At 43.5% G+C, this 15,269-nt stretch overlaps 1 protein-coding gene across 3 annotated transcripts in view; it reads left to right on the top strand.

Annotated features, from left to right (window-relative positions):
• The first annotated feature begins 40 nt into the window (after nt 1–40).
• uros (uroporphyrinogen III synthase) overlaps nt 41–15,269 on the top strand; it is a 59,370-nt gene continuing 44,141 nt past the window's right edge. For all 3 annotated transcript variants that reach the window (XM_087998956.1, XM_043712630.2, XM_043712629.2), the window contains exon 1: nt 41–174. The gene's annotated coding sequence lies outside the window, so the exon portion shown is untranslated. The remainder of the gene's footprint in view (nt 175–15,269) is intronic.

The following is a 15,269-nucleotide window of genomic DNA, read 5'->3' as shown; positions in this document are numbered from 1 at the left end:
AAAAAAAACCCACCGTTGATTCTGTATCAGGTGAAATGTGAAGAAACTCCTCTTTATTAGCTTCAGATTAAAACTTCCGTTTGGGTACAGGTATCACTTAGAGCAGTCCACTTGTGACCTTCGACCCCAGAGCGGGGGGCCTGCGGTGACGTCATTGCTGGGAACTCCTTGTCAGTGAGTGATATAAATTTAATGTGCACTGTGTATTGGGCGGATCTGGATAATGGGGAACAGGAATATGGTGGGAGAGTAGAACAGGAGTTGAGGGAAAGTGGAATATAGGGGCATCTGGAATATGGGAGGAACTGGAATATAGAGGGGTCTGGAATGTGGTGGCTCTGGAATAATGGGGGGAGGACTGTAATATAAGGGAATCTGGACAACAGGGCATTGAGATATAGTGGGGACTGGAATTTAGGGTACTTGAATATAAGGAAGGACTAGAGTATAATGGGGATTAGGGTCAATAGATTTAAAGCTGGAGAAGCACAGCAGGTCAGACAGCATCTGAGGAGTAGCAAAGTCAATGTTTCAGACCAAATACAGAGAGGATCTGGAATAACGTGGAGATTTGGAATGTAGGGGGACTTGAATAGAGGGAGGACTGAATATAGGAAGGAACTGGAATATTAGAGGAGATCTGGAATATAGAGAGGGACTGGAATATAGAGAAGTAAAAGGATGGCTGGAAAATGGGAAGCCTTCAAAAATGAGATGATGAGAGTTCAGAGACAGTATGTTCCTGTTAGGGTGAAGGCAAGGCTGGTAGGTGTAGGGAATGCTGGATGACTAGAGAAATTGAGGTTTTGTTCAAGAAAAAGAAGGAAGGATATGTCAGGTATAGACAGCAGAGATCAAAGGAATCCTTAGAAGAGTATAAGGGCAGTAGAGTATACTTAAGAGGGAAATCGGGAGATCAAAAAGGGAACATGAGATAGCTCTGGCAAATGGGGTTAAGGAGAATACAAAGGGGTTTTATAAATACATTAAGGACAAAAAGGTAACTAGGGAGAGAATAGAACCCTTCAAAGATCAGCAAGGCAGCTTATATGTGGAATTGTTGAAGATGGGGGAGATATTAAACAAGTATTTTGCAACAGTGTTTACTGTGGAAAAGGACATGAAAAGTACAGAATGTGGGGAAATAGATGGTGACATGACCCCACCCCCCATCATTAAACCATCATCTCCCAGACCATACAGAACCTCATCACCTCAGGAGATCTCCCACCCACAGCTTCCAACCTCATAGTCCGGGAACCCCGCACTGCCCGGTTCTACCTCCTTCCCAAGATCCACAAGCCTGACCACCCTGGCCGACCCATTGTCTCAGCATACTCCTGCCCCACTGAACTCATCTCTACCTACCTCGACACTGTCCTCTCCCCCCTAGTCCAGGAACTCCCCACATACGTTCGAGACACCACCCACGTCCTCCACCTCCTCCAAGACTTCTGTTTCCTCGTCCCCCAACGCCTCATCTTCACCATGGATATCCAATCCCTCTACACCTCCATCCGCCATGACCAGGGCCTCCAAGCCCTCCGTTTTTTCCTCTCCAGACGTTCCCAACAGTACCCCTCCACCGACACACTCATTCGTTTGGCCGAACTGGTCCTCACCCTTAACAATTTCTCCTTTGAATCCTCCCACTTCCACCAGACCAAAGGGGTAGCCATGGGCACACATATGGGCCCCAGCTATGCCTGTCTCTTTGTTGGCTACGTAGAGCAGTTGATCTTCCGTAATTACACTGGCACCACTCCCCACCTCTTCCTCCGCTACATTGATGACTGCATTGGCGCCACCTCGTGCTCCCACGAGGAGGTTGAGCAATTCATCAACTTCACCAACACATTCCACCCTGACCTTAAATTTACCTGGACCATCTCTGACACCTCCCTCCCCTTCCTGGACCTCTCCATCTCCATCAGTGACGACCGACTTGACACTGACATTTTCTACAAACCCACCGACTCCCACAGCTACCTGGATTACACCTCTTCCCACCCTACCTCTTGCAAAAATGCCATCCCGTATTCCCAATTCCTCCGCCTCCGCCGTATCTGCTCCCAGGAGGAGCGGTTCCACCATAGAACACACCAGATGGCCTCCTTCTTTAGAGACCGCAATTTCCCTTCCCACATGGTTAAAGATGCCCTCCAACGCATCTCATCCACATCCCGCACCTCCGCCCTCAGACCCAACCCCTCCAACCGCAACAAGGACAGAACACCCCTGGTGCTCACCTTCCACCCTACCAACCTTCGCAGAAACCAAATCATCCGCCGACATTTCCGCCACCTCCAAATAGACCCCACCACCAGGGATATATTTCCCTCCCCACCCCTCTCCGCCTTCCGCAAAGACCGTTCCCTCCGTGACTACCTGGTCAGGTCCACGCCCCCCTACGACCCACCCTCCCATCCTGGCACTTTCCCCTGCCACGGCAGGAACTGTAAAACCTGCGCCCACACCTCCTCCCTCACCTCATTCCAAGGCCCCAAAGGAGCTTTCCACATCCATCAAAGTTTTACCTGCACATCCACTAATATCATCTATTGTATCCGTTACTCCCGATGCGGTCTCCTCTACATTGGGGAGACTGGGCGCCTCCTAGCAGAGCGCTTTAGGGAACATCTCCGAGACACCCGCACCAATCAACCAAATCGCCCAGTGGCTCAACATTTCAACTCCCCCTCCCACTCTGCCGAGGATATGGAGGTGCTGGGCCTCCTCCACCGCCGCTCCCTCACCACCAGACGCCTGGAGGAAGAACGCCTCATCTTCCGCCTCGGAACACTTCAACCCCAGGGCATCAATGTGGATTTAAACAGTTTCCTCATTTCCCCTTCCCCCACCTCATCCTAGCTTCTAACCTCCAGCAACTCGATCCCCTGACCTATCCGGACTTGTCCGACCTGCCCAGCTCCTTTTCCACCTATCCACTCCACCCTCTCCTCCCTGACCTATCACCTTCATCTCCTTCCCCACTGACCTATTGTACTGTATGCCACTGTCTCCCCACCCCCACCCTCCTCTAGCTTATCTCTCCACGCTTCAGGCTCTCTGCCTTTATTCCTGATGAATGGCTTTTGCCTGAAACGTCGATTTTGCCTGTCCTCGGATGCTGCCTGAATTGCTGTGCTCTTCCAGCACCACTGATCCAGAAGAAGGTTTCCAGCATCTGCAGTCATTGTTTTTACATCTTGAAAAATGTCCATTTTACAGATGAGGAGGTGCAGGATATCTTAAAATGCAAAAAGTGAATAAATCCCCAGGACCTGAACAGGTGTACCCTCGAACTCTGTGGGAAGCTAGGGACGTCATTGCTGAGATACTTGGATCTTTGATAGTCACAGATGACATGCCGGAAGACTGGAGGTTTTCTAATGTGGTGCCACCAATTAAGAAAGGTGGTAAGGAAAAGCCAGGGAACTATAGACCAGTGAGCCTGACATCAGTGGTGGGCAAATTGTTGGAGGGAATCCTGAGAGACAGGATTAACATGTATTTGGAAAGGCATGGACTAGGGATAGTCAACATGGCTTTGTGCAAGGGAAATCATGTTTCACAAACTTGATTTGAGCTTTTTGAAGATGTAACGGAGAGGATTGATGAAGGCAGAGCGGTGGACATGATCAGCAAAGTGTTCGACAAGGTTCCTCAAGGTAGACTGGTTAGGAAGGTTAGATCACATACAATACAGGGAGAACTAGCCATTTGGATACAGAATTGACTCGAAGATAGAAGACTGAGAGTGGTGGTGGAGGGTTGCTTTTCAGACTGGAGGCCTGTGATCAGTGGTGTGCCACAAGGATCGGAGCTGTGGCAACTGCTTTTCATCATTTATATAAATAATTTGGATGTGAACACAGGAGGAATAGTTAGTAAGTTTGCAGGTGACACCAAAATTGGACTGCAAAGAAGGTTACCTTAGAGTACAACAGGATCTTGATCTGATGGGATTAGGGGCCAAGGAGTGGTTAATGAAGTTTAATTTAGATAAATGTGAAGTGCTGCATTTGGAAAGGCAAATGAGGGCAGGACTTATACACTTAATGGTAAGGTCCTGGGGAGTGTTGCTGAACAAAGAGACCTTGGAGTGCAGCTTCATAGCTCCTTGAAAGTGGAGTCGCAGATAGATAGGATAGTGAAGAAGGCATTTAGTATGCTTTCCTTTATTGGTCAGAACATTGAGTATAGGAATTCGGAGGTCATGTTGTGGCTGTACAGGATACTGGTTAGGCCACTTTTGGAATATTGTGTGCAATTCTGGTCTCCCTCCTATAGGAAGGATATTATGAACTTGAAAGAGTTCAGAAAAGATTTACAAGGATGTTGTCAGGGTTGGAGAGTTTGAGCTATAGGGAGAGGCTGAATAGGGTGGGGCTGTTGCCCTGGAGCATCAGAGGCTGAGTAGTGACCTAAAAGAGGTTTATAAAATCATGAGGGGCATGGATAGGGTAAATAGAAAAGGTCTTTTCCCTGGGTTGGGGGAGTTCAGAACTAGAGGACATAGGTTTAGGGTGAGAGGTGAAAGATTTAAAAGGACCTAAGGGGCAACCTCTTCATGCAAAAGGTGGTGCGTGTTTGGAATGAGTTGCCAGAGGAAGTGGTGGAGTCTGGTACAATTACAACATGTAAAAAACATCTGGATGGGGACACAAATAGGAAGGATTTAGAGGGATATAGGCCAAGTGCTGACAAATGGAACTAGATTAGATTAGGATATCTGGTCGGCATGGATGAATTGGATCTGAGGATCTGTTTCCACGCTGTACATCTCTACAGACTCTACTGAAACAAAGTAAGAACTGGAATAGAGTGGGGATCTGGAATAAAGTGGGAATTTCGAATACAGTTGTGGGGACTGCAATACAGTGGGGTGAGAATATAAGAGGAATCTGGAATATAGGGAGGGACTGAAATACAGTAGGGGAGATGTGAAGTGCAGGGGGGGATTGAATATAGGGGACTGAAAAATAGGGATGACTGAAACATAGTGGAGGGTCTGAAACACAGAGGGGACTGAATATAGGGTCATTCTGGAATATGGAGAGAACTGAAATATTGGGGAGAGTCTAAAATACAGAGAAGTGGAATATGGGGGTGTGTAGAATATGAGAGTTCTGGAATATAGGGAGGACTGGAATATTTGGGGGAATCTGGATTATGGAGGTGGATCTGGAATATGGGAAAGGTTTGGAATCTGGCAAATTTGTGGAATATGGTGGGGGGGATTTGGAATAAATAGGGTTCTGGATATAGAGGAAGTCTGGACATGGTGTCAACTAGAATATAGGGACTGTTCTGGAATATCGTGAGGGGATCTCGAATGTAGGGAAGGGATCTGGAATGTAGTGGTGTCTGAAATATTGGGCGAAATGCTGTCTGGAATGTAGTGGGGAGAGGTAGTCTGGAATACTGTGGAGCGGATCTGGAACATACTTGCAGACAGATATCTGGAATATATTGGGAAGAGTCTGAAATCTAGGGAATGCAGACAGGATGAAATATGTGGTGGGGAATTACAATCTGAAATATAGAGATTTGTCTAAAATATGGGGTGGGGGGAAATAGTGTGAACTACTGTCACTGTTTGAAATACAGATCCACTGACAATGCAGAGAGGGGACAGTGTGAAATATTTAGGTACCTTTTGTTAATATAGAGAGGGACATTCTGAAATAAAAGGATTCCTTTTATAGTATAAACAGAAACTTTCTTTTAAAAAGAGATCCCTCTTACATACAGAGAGGGACAGTCTGGATTATAACGATCTGAAATACAAGGAGAGGTGATCTGAAATATGTAGAGAGAAGGACAGTCTAAAGTGTATAGAGTGACCAACAAATACATAGTCAATGATAGTAAGTAATTTAAAGAGTGAGCGATACTCTCTGAGTATATAGCTGACACTTAGAGGGACTAAGTGAAATATACAGAGATAGATAATCTCAAATACATGCATAGTGACAGTTAGAAATATAGAGAGTGAGAAGACTCAGTGACAGTCTGAAATATGCAAAAAAAATGATAGTCAGAAATATAGACAGTACTGTATGACTTTTCAAAATGATGATCTGAAGTAGGAGCATTGACATCTCACCCAGAATGTCGGAGTAAGCTATTTGGCCGTTTGAGCCTGCTCTGCCATTCAGTGTGATCATGGCTGATCATCCAAATCAATACCCTATTCCTGCTTTTGCCCCATATTCTTTGATCCCTTTATACACGGACAGACAGAAATACAGAATGAGCCACAGTCAAAAGTATTATAGTAATTGACAGTTATAAGTAGACAGAGTGACTGACAGGAATATATCATCAGAAACACTTTGAGAGTTTGGAGGTGATTCCAGAGAGGCCATAGAGGGATTTGAAAAGGATTAGAATTTTAAAATTTAGGAGTAGTTTGACCAGGAGCAAATACAGTTTGACAAGTACAGAATTGATGAGTGAATACGACTAGTGCAAAAATACTGCAGAATTTTAAAAGAGCTTATGTAATGTGGGAATGAAGCCAGGAGTCTTTTAGACTCGTGAGTCTAGAAATAACAAAGCATAGATCAGTGTTCAAGCAGCAGATGTGCTGAGGTAATGATGATGCAATGGAGTTGGAAATCAGTTAGTCTTAGTGAATACGCAGATAAATAGTCTGAAAACTGTTTTGAGGTCAGAAATGCCACCACTGTTATGACAATTTAGTTCAGCCTCAGACTGCGGCTATGGACCCGTGATGAAACAAAATTTGTGGTACTGACTAAAGACAATGGTTTCAGTCTTCCCAATATTTAATTGAAAGCGATTACTGTTGTTAGCTGTCAGACAGCTAGTCTGATAATTTAGCAATAGTAAAAATCAAGAGAATAAGAATTGACAGACTGAGTGAGAGCTACATAGAGTGAGTGGTGTAAGAATACAAACAGTATGAATTTCAGTTACATGCAGAGTCACATAAACTGAGTGACACTTATCTAGCAGAATACTGTGACACCCAGCTACATACTGAGTAACAGTGACAAGTTACAAATTGAACCAAAGATGAATGCAGAATATCACATTGACAAAGACATAGTTTTGACTGACAGCTACATGCAGAGGGACTTCGTGTTGAGTGACTGAGATACGCACAAAGTAAGAAGTACTGTAAAAGTAAGAAATGACACTGAGTGGCATTGAGAATTAAAATACTTTCAATGAGCAACAGAAACATCAATATTCAAATACACAAAGCGAACCACAGAGGGAAACATTAAGATATGTGCTCTGAATTTTCCATGCATCTGTTTTTGGCATGTTTTTGGTAGGGTGGGCATGTAAATTTGGGTGGGTGCCAAACTCACCATCTTCCCACCCATCTCTGAGCCCACCCCCATACAATCATAGGTGGACAGGAGCCAAACTCTGCAGAATGTCTGCAATATTTCAGTAAATAATTAGGAGTCAACTAAGGTGTTACCATGCTTAGTGACTTCAGTAATATGTTGCCTGTACCATTAGGCTGCCTTGTTGCTCCTAACTGCAGTCATAGCTGCACTTATTACAGTTGTTGTGGTTCTGTTCACCAAGCTGGAAAGTTTTGTTGCAAACGTTTCGTCCGCTGTCTAGGTGATGTCACCTAAACAGGGGACGAAACGTTTGCAACAAAAATTTCTAGCTCGGCGAACAGAACCACAACAACGAGCACCCGAGCTACAAATCTTCACCCAAACTTTGAACTTATTACTGTGCTCATAATGCTGCTAGGACTGCTGGAGCTGTCAGTTAATCAGGTTGGCCAGCGGCTTCAAAAGGCAGGACCTGTCCCCAGTGAAGGGCAGTTGTCCCAGTCTCCACCATCAATTCAACTGGCGACACCAATAACCCCCACCCCCTATTCTGCAATGTTGATGGGTGCAGGACGGCTTTCTTTTTGGTGAGTCAACTGCCCACCGACTTTGCTCTGGGGTGCGGTGGGGCATTTGGTAGGCAGGGTGTCTCCACCACTAAGTCGAAAGGTATGCTGCTGGATAAGCACAGCAGGTCAGGCAACATCCAAGAAGCAGGAGAATCAATGTTTTGGTCATAAGCCCCTTATCAGAAGTGTGGGGGGTGGGTGTGGGGGAGAGGGGGCTGAGAGATAAATAGGAGGGTGGGGTGGGGGTGAGGTAGCTGATTAGGTGCTAGATAGGTAGATGCCTCCATCACTGACCCCTGTAAAAGTGTGCCCATTGTGATTTTGCTTGGACAGTAACTATTTATTTACACCACATTTACATGTTTAGAGAGTGAACTGGACTGAATCAATAGTCCTTCACCACATATACAAAGCAAATAAGGGATTTTTGTTCACATTGCAGAGTTGGAAGATGAGGGTTTGTGCCTCTATTGATTAAACAGATTCCTAATATTTAAATTGTTTAGAGTAAATTAGAGACCTGCCCATCAGGAGTCATTAGTATCAGAGTAATGTTAAATTGAATTATAAATAATGACATTATGAATAAGAAATCAAGATCTCAGATGTGGGTTTGACATTATTGCTGCTCCAAAAAGCTGCATTAACCTGAACCCAAATAAACTCATTAAACAATATAGTTCATTAACTATTTTACTGGCATTCCTATCTCAAAGCAAGCAATGCATTGGGAACATTTCAGAAAGGAACATTGTGGCAGTTACAATGTTCACTTGTCAACAGCCAGGGAAGACTATTAGCCCGAAGAGTAATAAGTTTTTATCATTGGAAAGTTTTAGAATGTAATTGTCCTTTTTGCAAGTTGTATTAAAGCTAGTAAAAAATAGAATAAATATGGATATTGCCCCCAGGCTATAAATTAAATCCCCAAGCCAAAACAATATTTCCTGAATTGCCTGCACTAAATTATTAATAGGAACTTGCTCAAATACAACAGGCACATCACCTTTAATTTGAACTAACATGTTGACATCTTGAAGTGTCAAGATCTATGGGATTAGTGAGATTTGTGCATGTTTCTTGCACCATTCTCCAGCATGATTTTTCGTTGTTGGCTACTTTGTGGAAAGATAAGATGAAACAAACACATAGTCACCACAGTAAAAACCGCAGTGTTGCATTATCTGGCACAAAGAAACACTGCCCTCGGGTTGAATCATAGAACCCCTGCAGTGTGGAAAAAGGGCCTTTAGCCCAACAAGTCCACACCAACCCTCTGAAGAATATCCCACCCAAACCCATTCCCCTACCCTATTACTCTATATTTAACCCTGACTAATGCACCTAACCTACATATCCATGAACACTCTGGGCAATTTAGCATGGTCGATTCACCTAACCTGCACATCTTTGGATTGTGGGAGGAAACCAGAGCATCTGGAAAAAACCCACACAGACAAAGAGAGAACGTGCAAACTCCATAGACAGTCGCCAAACCTGGAATTGAACCAAGGTCCCTGGCGCTCTGAGGTAAAAATACTAACCACTGAGCCACCATGCCGTGTTCAGTGAGAAAAAGATAAAAACATTGATAAGGGACATCATTTCAAGATACAGTTTTTTTAAGAGAATGATGATAGAGTCAGGTACAAATGAGTACACAGAATAAGCACATAGAAAAAACAGAGTGAGCTGGACTTAATTTTCCCCAGAGCAGATCTAGAACATATGACAATAGGAACATAGGAGCCCCTCAAATGTGTTCTGCTATTCTAGATAATGGCTGATCATCTCCCTCAATGCCATATTCTCACACTGACTCCATATTCCATAAGACCATAAGACATAGGAGCGGAAGTAAGGCCATTCAGCCCATCGAGTCCCCTCCACCATTCAATCATGGCTGATGGGCATTTTAACTCCACTTACCCGCATTCTCCCCGTAGTCCTTAATTCCTTGTGACATCAAGAATTTATCAATTTCTGCCTTGAAGACATTTAGCGTCCCAGCCTCCACTGCACTCTGTGGCAATGAATTCCACAGGCCCACCACTCTCTGGCTGAAGAAATGTCTCCGCATTTCTATTCTGAATTTACCCCCTCTAATTCTCAGACTGTGTCCACGGGTCCTAGTCTCCTCGCCTAACAGAAACAATTTCCTAGCGTCCACCCTCTCCAAGCCATGTATTATCTTGTAAGTTTCTATTAGATCTCCCCTTAATCTTCTAAACTCCAATGAATACAATCCCAGGATCCTCAGCCGTTCCTCATATGTTAGACCGACCATTCCAGGGATCATCCGTGTGAATCTCCGCTGGACACGCTCCAGTGCCAGTATGTCCTTCCTGAGGTGTGGGGACCAAAACTGGACACAGTACTCCAAATGTGGCCTAACCAGAGCTTTATAAAGCCTCAGTGCTTTTATATTCCAACCCTCTTGAGATAATTGACAACATTGCATTCGCTTTCTTAATCACGGACTCAACCTGCATGTTTACCTTTAGAGAATCCTCAACTAGCACTCCCAGATCCCCCTGTACTTTGGCTTTACGAATTTTCTCACCGTTTAGAAAGTAGTCCATGCTTTATTCTTTTTTCCAAAGTGCAAGACCTCGCATTTGCTCACATTGAATTCCATCAGCCATTTCCTGGACCACTCTTCCAAACTGTCTAGATCCTTCTGCAGCCTCCCCACTTCCTCAGTACTACCTGCCTGTCCACCTAACTTTGTATCATCGGCAAACTTCGCTAGAATGCCCCCAGTCCCTTCATCCAGATCATTAATATATAATGTGAACAGCTGTGGCCCCAACACTGAACCCTGCGGGACACCGCTTGTCACCAGCTGCCATTCCGAAAAAGAACCTTTTATCCCAACTCTGCCTTCTGTCAGACAGCCAATCCTCAGTCCATACCAGTAGCTCACCTCGAACACCATGGGCCCTCACCTTGCTCAGCAGCCTCCCGTGTGGCACCTTATCAGAAGCTTTTTGGAAGTCTAGGTCGACCACATCCACTGGGTTTCCCCGGCCTAACTTACTTGTCACCTCTTCAAAGAACTCCAACAGGTTTGTCAGGCACGACCTCCCCTTACTAAATCCATGTTGACTTGTTCTAATCCGACCCTGCTCTTCCAATAATTTAGAAACCTCATCCTTAATGATGGATTCTAGAATTTTACCAACAACCGAGGTTAGGCTAATTGGCCTATAATTTTCCATCTTTTGCCTTGATCCTTTCTTGAACAAGGGGGTTACAACAGCATCTTCCAATCATCCGGGACTTTCCCTGACTCCAGTGACTTTTGAAAGATCTCAACCAACACCTCTGCTATTTCCTCAGCCACCTCCCTCAGAACTCTAGGATGTAACCCATCAGGGCCAGGAGATTTATCAATTTTAAGACCTTTTAGCTTTTCTAGCACTTTCTCTTTTGTAATGGCAACCATCCTCAACTCAGCCCCCTGACTCCCTTTAATTTTTGGGATATTACTCATGTCTTCCACTGTGAAGACTGATGCAAAGTACTTATTAAGTTCTCCTGCTATTTCCTTATCTCCCATCACTAGGCTTCCAGCAGCAGTTTGAAGTGGCCCAATGTCTACGCTTGCCTGTCGTTTGTTTCTTATGTATTGAAAGAAACTTTTACCATCATTTCTAATATTACTGGCTAGCCTACCTTCATATTTGATCCTCTTCTTCCTTATTTCTCTCTTTGTTATCCTCTGTTTGTTTTTGTAGCCTTCCCAATCTTCTGATTTCCTAGTGCTCTTGGCCACTTTATAGGCTCTCTGTTTTTCTTTGATAGATTTCCTGACTTCCTTTGTCAGCCATGGCTGTCTAATCCCTCCCCGGATAATCTTTCTCTTCTTGGGGATGAACCTCTGTACAGTGTCCTCAATTTTACCCACAAACTCCTGTCATTTTTGCTCTACTGTCTTCCCCCCTAGGCTCTGCTTCCAGTCTATTTTCATCAGTTCCTCTCTCATGCCCTCATAATTACCTTTATTTAACTGTAACACCATTACATCCGATTTTGCCTTCTCTCTTTCAAACTGCACTACCATATTATGATCACTGCTTCCTAAGTATTCCCTTACTTTAAGATTTTTTATAAAGTCTGGTTCATTACATAGCACTAGGTCCAGAATAGCATGCTCCCTTGTGGGCTCCATGACAAGCTGTTCCAAAAAGCCATCTTGTAAGCATTCCATGAATTCCCTTTCTTTGGATCCACTGGCAACACTATTTACCCAGTCCACCTGCATATTGAATTCTCCCATGATCACTGTGACCTTGCCTTTCTGACATGCCTTCTCTATTTCCCGGTACATGTTGCGCCCCTGGTCCTGACCACTGTTAGGAGGTCTGTACATAACTCCCACTATGGTTTTTTTGCCTTTGTGGTTCCTCAATTCCACCCACACAGACTCCACATCATCCGACGCTATGTCATTCAGCGCCATAGATTTAATTTTGTTCTTAACTAACAAGGCAACCCCGCCTCCTCTGCCCACCTCCCTGTCTTTTCGATAAGATGAAAACCCTTGGATGTTTAACTGCCAGTCCTGACCCCCCTGTAACCACGTCTCTGTGATGCCTATCACATCATAATCATTCACGATGATCTGTGCCATTAGTTTGTCTGCTTTGTTATGAATGCTACGAGCATTCAGGTAAAGTGCCTTAATGCTAACTTTCTTATCATTAGAGATATTAGAAGTCATAAGATGTCCTAAGTTATCCTTCCTTTTTGCTGCATTCCCAGTCTGTCTCAAGTTTAAATCTGCCTGCACATATGCTATCCTGCCGCTTATCTTTCCATTTAACTCCATACTCCCTGTCGCTTTCACTTTCCCTTCCCCCCACCTCAGAAGTTTAAAGTCCGACTGACCACCCTATTTATCCTCTTCGCTAGAACATTGGTACCAGATCGGTTCAGGTGGAGACCGTCCCAATGGTACAGATCCGCCCCGGTTCCAAAACTGAAGCCAATGCCCCATGAAGTGGAATCCCTCTTTCCCACACCAATCCCTTAGCCATGTGTTTACTTCCCTAATTTTCTTATCCCTATGCCAATTGGCACGTGGCTCGGGCAGTAATCCAGAGATTATGACCCTTGAGGACCTGTACTTCAATTTCCTTCCTAGTGCTCGATAATTCCCAAACAGCTCCTCCACCCTAGCTTTGCCTATGTTGTTAGTCCCAACGTGGACCACAACAACTGGACCCTCCCCCTCCCACTCCAATATCCTTTCAAGCCGGTCAGAGATGTCCCGCACCCTGGCACCGGGTAGGCAACACACCATGCGAGACTCCAGATCCAGCTTGCAAAGGATACCATCTGTCCCCCTAATTATAGAATCCCCTATAACAACTCCTTGGTGTCATTAGCAATTAGAAGTCTATCAATCGCTATCTTGAGTTTACTTAATGACTGAGGTTCTCCAGCCTTCTAAGGTAGAGGATTCCAAAGATTCACCACCCTCCAGGTAAAGAAATTTCTCCTCATCTCAATCTAAATGGTTTGCCTTTTATTCTGAGGCAGTATCTCCTGGGTTTGAGACCTCCTGGGTTTGAGGCAGTATCTCCTGGGAAACATCCTTTCTACTTCGCACCTGTCTATCTCTTTAAGTATTTTGTAAGTACCTAGTAAATTAGTCTCAGTCTTCCAAACTCCAGAGAATACAGGCCCAGTCTGCTCAATTCCTCCTCATAGGGCAGTTCCAGCATCTCATGAATAAATCTGGTACACCTCAATGTAATCTCATTCAAGAGGATCAGAACTGTAAACAAGACTCCAGTCTCACCAGTATTCTATTCAACTGAGCAAGACTCCTTAACTCCTGCACTCAGATTCTATTGTGAGAAAGTCCAGCATTTGGTTTGCTTTTTGAATTGCTTGCTGCACGTGCATGCTAGTTTTCAGTGACCTATGAACAAGGACGTCTAGGTCTTTTTTGATGCCAGCATTTTCCAATCACTCCAATCTTTAATGCAATGTTAAGTACCTTTGTTTCTCCTACCAAAGTGGATAAACTCTCACATGTCAATGTTGTATTCCATCTGCTGTGCTCTGGTATAATCAGTCAGTCTAAATCCACCTGAAGCCTCATTGCATCCTCCTCACAGCTCAGATTCCCATCAGGTTTTGAATCATTTGCAAATTTAAAATATTTCACCTGGTCCCCAGATCCATATTATAGGTATAGATTATGAACAGCTGAGACCTGAACAGTGGGATACTCTGCCAACCTGAGAATGGCCTATTTATTCTTACTGGCTGCTTTCTGTGTGTTAACCAGTCTTTAATCATTGCTGGTACAATATCCCCAACCCCACCCACTTTCATTTTGTTTACCAACTTCCTATGTGAGATTTTATCAAAAATCTTCTGAAAGCATCATCAAAAATCTCCATCAGGTTAGTCAAACCTGATTTCCTCTTCATAAATCCAAGTCACATCTGTTCAATCAGACAATAATTTTCTAAATATCTAGCAAAAACATCTTTTAAAGTAGAATGTAGTATTTTCTCTACTACTGGTGCCAGGCTAATAGATCTATAATGTTTCCCCTCTCCCTCCTTTCTTTAACAGTTTGGTTAAGTTTTCAACCTTCCGATCTGCAGGCACCATTGCAAAATTAGCAGAATTTTTGAAAGATAATCACTAATGCATCTACTATCTCTCTAGGCATCTCCTTAAAGGTCATTGGGCCCAAGGATTTGTCCCATTAATTTTTACAATACTGTATTTTTACTAATACTAATTTCTTTCAGCTATACAATTGGTCACTGAAATTCTGGATCTTCATTATTTCAGGGAGGCTTCTTGTGCTTTCCTCTGTGAAGACAGACATAAAGTACTTATATCGCTTCTCTGCCATTTCTCTCGTCCTTATAAATTCATCTGTCTCTGACTATGATGGACCCACATTCGCCTTTGCTAATTGTGTTTTTTTTAATAGATATTTTTATTGGAAATTTAACATTTTTACAAGTTTACAAAAATAAACAAAATTCTCAAGTACAAACATTGATATACAACTAAATCTTAAATAAATAATAACCAAAATTTAAGAAAAGAAAAATACCGAGAAAAAAAACCAAAACTCAACTAACTACTAATCTAACCTACAACTAACCAGAGTGTATAATTAAGGCTCTTACATTATTCAAATAAGAGAAAGAAAAGAAACCAACGGATAACACAGAAATTGTATTATTTTTACTTATCTACAGAGGCTTCTACAATCCGATTTATGTTTCTCGCCATTTGCATTCATCCTGTTCTCTGTTTTTGTAACAATTTCTTTGTCATCTTTACATAATTGTAAAATATTCCAAATCCTTAGACTTGCAACATT

This window comes from Chiloscyllium plagiosum, unplaced genomic scaffold (assembly GCF_037043375.1).
Source record: "Chiloscyllium plagiosum isolate Xiang-an unplaced genomic scaffold, Cpla_swu_hap1 HiC_scaffold_22, whole genome shotgun sequence".
Taxonomy (NCBI): Eukaryota; Metazoa; Chordata; class Chondrichthyes; order Orectolobiformes; family Hemiscylliidae; genus Chiloscyllium; species Chiloscyllium plagiosum.
Note: the sequence above shows the minus strand (reverse complement) of the source record. Positions and strands in the feature narration are given on the sequence as shown.